The sequence below is a fragment of the Anomaloglossus baeobatrachus genome, chromosome 6 (assembly GCF_048569485.1).
Source record: "Anomaloglossus baeobatrachus isolate aAnoBae1 chromosome 6, aAnoBae1.hap1, whole genome shotgun sequence".
Taxonomy (NCBI): Eukaryota; Metazoa; Chordata; class Amphibia; order Anura; family Aromobatidae; genus Anomaloglossus; species Anomaloglossus baeobatrachus.
Window position 1 is genome coordinate 133397871 of NC_134358.1, and position 7682 is coordinate 133405552.

At 45.9% G+C, this 7682-nt stretch overlaps 1 pseudogene; it reads right to left on the reverse strand.

Annotated features, from left to right (window-relative positions):
- Positions 1–3387: 3387 nt before the first annotated feature.
- On the reverse strand, positions 3388–5595 carry LOC142243833 (uncharacterized; annotated as a pseudogene).
- Between the last annotated feature and the right edge of the window lie 2087 nt (positions 5596–7682).

Sequence of the window (7682 nt, forward strand, 5' to 3'; positions counted from 1 at the left end):
TTTCAGCCCAGATTCAGCCAAATGCCGCAAAGTTGATCGGACAGCGCTTCATAGTACAGATGGACAATAACCCCAAGCATACAGCCAAAGCTACCCAGGAGTTCATGAGTGCAAAAAAGTGGAACATTCTGCAATGGCCAAGTCAATCACCAGATCTTAACCCAATTGAGCATGCATTTCACTTGCTCAAATCCAGACTTAAGACGGAAAGACCCACAAACAAGCAAGACCTGAAGGCTGCGGCTGTAAAGGCCTGGCAAAGCATTAAGAAGGAGGAAACCCAGCGTTTGGTGATGTCCATGGGTTCCAGACTTAAGGCAGTGATTGCCTCCAAAGGATTCGCAACAAAATATTGAAAATAAAAATATTTTGTTTGGGTTTGGTTTATTTGTCCAATTACTTTTGACCTCCTAAAATGTGGAGTGTTTGTAAAGAAATGTGTACAATTCCTACAATTTCTATCAGATATTTTTGTTCAAACCTTCAAATTAAACATTACAATCTGCACTTGAATTCTGTTGTAGAGGTTTCATTTCAAATCCAATGTGTGGCATGTAGAGCCCAACTCGCGAAAATTGAGTCACTGTCCAAATATTTCTGGACCTAACTGTATATATATATATATATATATATATATATATATATATATATATATATATATATAGTGTGTGCAGTCCACATTTATTCCTGCACTGACGCTGTAAAATGTCAACACAGTCTAATCAGCTAGCACAAGCTTGTGAAGCTGTGGGTGCTAGAACAAGACTTCTCAGAGAGAACATAAACATGGTTTTATTATCATTTATACCATCTAAATGTCTGTTTACACATCGCTAAACTAACATTGCATATACAGAATCGGAAGAGCTTACCCTACTTCCTCCTCCAAACCCACTAAACATGTGATCACTGGGTGTAGAGAGGAAACATGAGCTGGGTCCTAGGAAACTCAGACAACTCTGCCATGTGGCCAGAAGGCTGAAATTTCCATGTAACTTGGGATAACTTATATCCAGCTACATTGGAAAATAGGTAAAAAAATATGTATTAATATGATAAATAACCACTACCGCTCCAAAAAAAAGGTATTGTCACGAACAGCCGGGGGAGTCACTCAGATATCCCGCAGCTGTTCACTAATTTGTCACGAACACGACTACTCTTTAGCGCCCCCTTATTGTCAGGTCAATTTCGGAACTGCCGGACAATAAGTAAATGAGGCTGCTGAGCTATTAATGCCAAATATTGGAGGTCTCACAGCAAGGGTAAATGTATATGTCACCGATTCCCGCTAATGGAATATATATATATATATATATATATATATATATATACCTCGATACCCTTACTGATAGCACCACAATAATTCTATGCAAGAATAATTACGCTGCCACCACCAAACTTTAGGGATAGCTGGGGACCCTTTTCAGATAGCAGAAGGCTTTGGGTTCAGAGTCGTATATAGAGCTAGGAAAGAAGCTATTAAATTTTACATATTTAATTCAAAATAGAAGGCAGTGTTTATAAAAATATATAAGAATTTACAAAAGGGAACAATACAAATACAGTATAGACAGTTACATACAATAAAAAGGAGAAATGAAAGAGATTACTACACCTGGTCACAGATTATGGCTCAGATATAGGGGGAGAGGCACCCCCTTGGAAATGGACAATCCTATACACAGAATGCATATCCTCTGGCATTGACCCAGTGGCTACTAAGACACTGGCTTTTATTAAACTCTGTCCCACCCGCTGCCCCCCCCTCTGCTGACATCATGTAAGGGAGGGGGTTTTCCCCTCTTCCAACATTATGGAATCCTCATGGTCTTCATATCTCCGTGAGGGAGCATCCCAAGCGGACGATATTACCCTCATATTTTATATTATGATTTTAGCAGAAGGTGGATACCACACAAGGGGGATCTGGTATGTTCTGGGGGGCAGATATTAATTTGTGGCTCTTCCGTATGTCCTACGATTAAGCTGAAATATGTGAGATGTGCGTTATGGAATTTTGAGATCAGTGGTATGCCCGCCATATCTGGGGGACATACATATCTTGCAATATTAATACTTCCCCAACGGAGACAATACGGATGCCCTAGCCTTTTGATCAGAAAAGCTATATTCCTGCAGGAAACTTGTACTCCGCCCCTGTGTATACAGACAGATTGTAGAGGAGCATCTCTTGCTATGCAGGGGGTCTTTGAAGAACTAGGGAGAGGTGTTGTAAATTAATTGAAAGGTACCTGTTACATCTCCTGACAAAGAAAGCTTCTGCTGGCTGTTAATATGACAGGGCTTTGGAGGGAGGGGGGGATCACTCCTGATCCAGAGACCATGAACATATCTGCTTATTATATTTTCATGACACCTCCCTCTTCTTGACTGCGCTATGGAGGCAGGACCTCTCGGTACTCCTCCAAGCGCAGCTCCACAGTCTCGTGCTCGGCTTGGGCCCAACAGGGTGTGCTCTGGGCTCCATGAGTTGCCCTGCATGAACACAGCACTGAGGTCCAGGCCCAACCTTCGTGGATCCCATGGTACCCTTTCAGTTTTGGTTCGGAGACAGGAGTCTCCATGGGGTCACTCGATAGCTCAAGATCGGCCTCTGCTCGCAGGGCCATCCACACCCCCTGGCTAGGGGTAGCCAGAAGCGGTGTTAAGGCCACAACTCTACAGGAGCACTCTTGGACCTGTACAAGGTCAGCGAGAGGTTTCTTTAGCCCGTTGCAGGCTGATGTCCCAGAAGGCAGTGCATTGCCTGCATTCTGAATACTCAGTCGGCAGGTGACAGCAGCTACATAGGCTGTCTCCCCGGGGTATAAAGACACCTTCCCACCAGCCTGACTGGCTGGGGACCACACTTTCCTGTCACCCTGACAGGTTTGGGATGCAACTTTCCAATCACTCTGCCAAGCTGTGGGCAACACGGGTCCCTCATCTTGACAGGTGGTGGGAGATTCTTCCCTGCCATGCTGACAGGGGGTGGGTACGTCTGTCCCATCCCTCTGACAGACAGTGGACCCAACTTTCCCATCATCTGGACAGGCGATGGGTACAACTTTCCCATCATCCTGGCCAGCTGGTGAAAAACCCTCCTCCCTACCTTGGCATGTTATGGGTGCTGCTTCCTCATCACATTGACAAGTAAGGAGCACAACTTTCCTATCTCCCAGGCAGGTTAGGGGGGCTGTCTGCCCCTCCCCCTGACAGGCAGGGAGCACTACCCTCTCATCCTCCATACAGGCGATGGGCAAAGCTTTTCCATCATCCTGACCGGCTGTGAGAGACACTTTTGCACTACCATGACAGGTTATGGGTCTGCTTTTCAATCACCCTGACAGGCAGCGAACACAACTTTCCCATCGTCCGGGCAGGTCATGGATACGACTGTCCCATCACCCTGTCCAGCCGGGGAAAACATTTCCTCTCATCATATCGTACCACAGAATCAGTGCTAATCATGGAGCAGCTACCACCGTCCATGTCACAGTCCATCGTGACACTGACAAGCTGCACACAGCCACCTTCCTCATGGCTGCCGTGCCGGTCTCCATCTCCCTTAGCAACGATTTTTACAGCTGTGAGGGGATCATCAGCCACATCACCCTGCAGCATGACATGGCTGAGCTCTCCTGTACAATGAGACTCATCACTCTGTGATACCTCAGGGTCAGCACTATTTATGGGGCAGCTACCACCATCCATGTCACAGTCCGTCGTGACACTGACAAGCTGCATGTGACCACATTCCTCATGGCCCCCATGCCTGCCTCCATTTACCTTAGCACGGTCACTCACTACCTTGTGGAAATCCTCAGCAGCGTGACCCTGCAGCTTGACATGGTTGAGGTTCCCCGCACAATCATCCACTTTATTTTCATGCACAACATTAATAATCACCTTCTGATCATCAATATTCGAGTCACATGACTTAACAGGGCTTACATCACATAACTTATCAACGGCGCTTGCATCACATGACTTATCAGATTGAGGAAGGTTGTCAGGGATGTATTGTGCCACCAACCGCCCCAAATCAGTCCCCAATAAAACATTTGCTTTAAGGTCTCGGGACACCCCCACATCTTTCCATCCCCTCCCAACACTCCAGTCCAGAGAAACTCGGGCCATTGGGAGAGATTGGCGAACACCCCCAATCCCAGTGACAGTCAGGGTCTTCCCCGGGGTAAGTTCACCAGGCAACACGAATTCAGGGCGGATGAGAGTTCGTTCTGCAGCAGTGTCCTTGAGGCCCTCAGTGATATTATCGCCCATGGTAACGGGCTGCCAGTTCTCACGGGCTCGACCACCCATCTCAACCACAAACAGGACATTGGCATTAGGCCCCTGGGCCTCAAGTGCGGGGCTCCTCCTTTGCCTCTCGGGACAGGCGAAGCTGATATGTCCTGGTTGGTCACAGGTGAAGCAGTGGCGGGTATCAGATGTAAGCTGGGTGCTAGAAGATGGGGCAGAACCTCCAGGAGGTTGTCTGGCAGAGGCAGGGGTGGTAGTTGTCATCTTATCCTCCTTCTAGCTGGCGGTGGAAGGCTTCCGCACCCCAAATGCATGGTTGGCCTCATAGGTGTTGGCAATCTGGGCTGCTTTCGTAGCCTCTCTTGCCTCTCGGTCTATAACAAACTGTCAAACCTCCACAGGACAAAGATGTAGGAGGTGGTCCTTCACCATTAGGTCCTTTAGCTCCTCAAAGATTGTAATCGACAGTCCTTGGACCCACTGATCAAAGGTGTTTCGGAGCCCATCCACCACATCACTGTAGCTGTCATGAGGTCCATGCTGGAGGGTCCGGAATTTTTTGCGGTACACCTCTGGAGTCGGCTGGTATTTCCATATCAGAGCCAGCTTTATGGCCTCATAGTCTCCATCTAGTGCTAGAGGGAGTGCAGCAAACACTTCCAGGGCCTTGCCTCGCAGCCCTGGTGTTAGGTATCGGGCCCACTAGCCACTGGGCAACTGGTACTGCCGGCAAGTCTTTTAAAATCCCTTCAGAAAAATGTCCAAGTCCCTGTCCTTTTCCATCACAGGAAAGTGCTCAGGCCGGGGTTTGAAGCAGCTGGCATTGTTGGATTCACAGCTTAGTGGGGAAGAGGTCTGCTACTGGCGTTGGAGAGCCTTCAGATTGTGGTCTCTCCGGGCTTGGGCTTCCTGCTCTGCTCGCTCAGCCTCAGCCTGATGCTCAGCCCTCGCAGCCTGTCTCTCAACAAACTCACACTCTGCTTGGCGTTCTTTTAGCACAAACTGTAGCCGCGCTTGAGAGTCACATTCTCCCTGTTGCTGCAGAATCATCGGCAAGTAAGAGTCCATTCCCCTCCGGGAGCTGAGATTGCTGCCAGACCCCTCAGAATCAGACAGTTCTGCGGACCGTCCGGGAGCTAGATCCATGGCAAGGTCTCCTGGTGCTTCACTGGTTCCATGCTCTTGGACCACATCGTGCTGGTCTTTGAGATTATCCTCCACCAAGGCACAGATTAGCATTTCTTTGGTCTTGTTGGACCCATCGAGGCCTCGCTCCTCACACATTTGGATCAGCACAGCTTTCTCATGCTCCTTATAAGCAGCTGCCATCCTAGCAGTCACTTGCCAAATAAAAGATAGGATAGAAAAGCAAGAGAGGGGCGGAGGTAACTGCTACACGTACAGTATTGTTCCAGGTATATTTAAACACTGAGTTCGATCCTCAAAACCTTTGCAAGTTTTTAGTGAAAGGGATGATTGCTCAAACCCGATCACTAATGCTCTATATCCCACTGCTGCCACCAATTTGTCACGAACAGCTGGGGGAGTCACTCAGATATCCCGCAGCTGTTCACTAATTTGTCATGAGCACAACTACTCTTTAGCGCCCCCTTGTCAGGTCAATTTCGGAACTGCCGGACAATAAGTAAATGAGGCTGCTGAGCTATTAATGCCAAATATTGGAGGTCTCACAGCAAAAGTAAATGTATATATCACCGATTCCCGCTAATGGAATATATATATGCCAAGGTACCCTTACTGATAGCATCCCAATAATTCTTTGCAAGAATAATTACGCTGCCACCAACCAACTTTAGGGATAGCTGAGTGGGGACCCATTTCAGATAGCAGAAGGCTTCGGGTTTGGAGTCGTATATAGAGCGAGGAAAGAAGCTATTGAATTTTATATATTTAATCCAAAATAGAAGGCATTGTTTATAAAAATATACAAGAAGTTACAAAAGGGAACAATACAAATACAGTATAGATAGTTACATAAAATAAAAAGGAGACATGAAAGAGATTACTACACCTGGTTACAGATTATGGCTCAGATATAAGGGAAGAGGCACCCCTTGGAAATGAACAATCCTATACACAGAATGTATATCCTCTGGCATTGACACAACTTCCCCAATGGAGACAATACGGCTGCCCTAGCCTTTTGATCAGAAAAGCTATATTCCTGCAGGAAATTTGTACTCCGCCCCTGTGTATACAGATTGTAGTCGGAGCATCTCTTGCTACGCAGGGGGTCTTTGAAAAACTGGGGAGAGGTGTTGTAAAATAATTGAAAGGTACCTGTTACATCTCCTGACAAAGAAAGCTTCTGCTGGCTGTTAATTTGACAGGGCTCTGGAGGGAGGGGGGATCACTCCTGATCCAGAGACCATGAACATATCTGCTTATTATATTTTCATAACAGATATTGTAAGACCTTTTGGGAGGGGGAAAGACAGTGTATAAAATAAATTAAAAAAAGCAAAGATAAAATAGAAAAAAGTAAAAACAAAATACAAAACAGACATAATCATAATTCATTATAATGCACTTTTTCTAGCTGCAGCCCCACTTTTTCTAGATGGTGGACCTATAAAACAATATGTCCAATATATAAATATAGTTTTTATGGAAAGGGGAACACAATTTAATTTCTAGTAGTTCTTTGTGGTTCTAAAAAATAGTGAAAATGAGACTCATATGTCATATTTTTATTTATATTTTCCCCTGATAACTAATGATGGGCAGACCTGGACTGTAAAAACTGTAAGGCTATGTGTCCACGTTGCTTTTTACCTGCTTTTTACCTGCTTTTTTGCTGCTTTTTCAACTGCAGCGTTTAATGCCAAAATAGATGTGTTCTGCTTTTCAAGCAAAGTCTATGGGAATTTGGGTTTCTTGTGCCCACTATGCAGTTCAAACTGCAGCCTTTTTTGGCAGAAATGTTGTCAAAAACTCTGCTTTGCAGTTCAAAACGCAAATGGCAAAAACAATTGACATGTCAATTGTTTTTGCCATTTGGGTTTTGCACTGCAAAGCTGAGTTTTTGTCCAAAGTTCTGCCACAAAAAGGCTGCAGTTTGAACTGCATAGTGGGCACAAGAAACCCAAATTCCCATAGACTTTGCTTGAAAAGCAGAACACATCTATTTTGGCATTAAACGCTGCAGTTGAAAAAGCAGCAAAAAAGCAGGTAAAAAGCAGGTAAAAAGCAACATGGACACATAGCCTTAAAGTCCAGATTTGCGCGGGTTCAAAAGTACCCGAGCGCAAGTCCCGGACCCAAAGTTCTCAGGAAACCCTGGGTACTGATCAGTATCTGGCCACCTGTACCAATATCACCCCATATTATGATACCCAATGTACCGCCCCGGTGTTGGTCGGGCTGCTCAGATCCGGGATCGTGGTGGCTCAAGG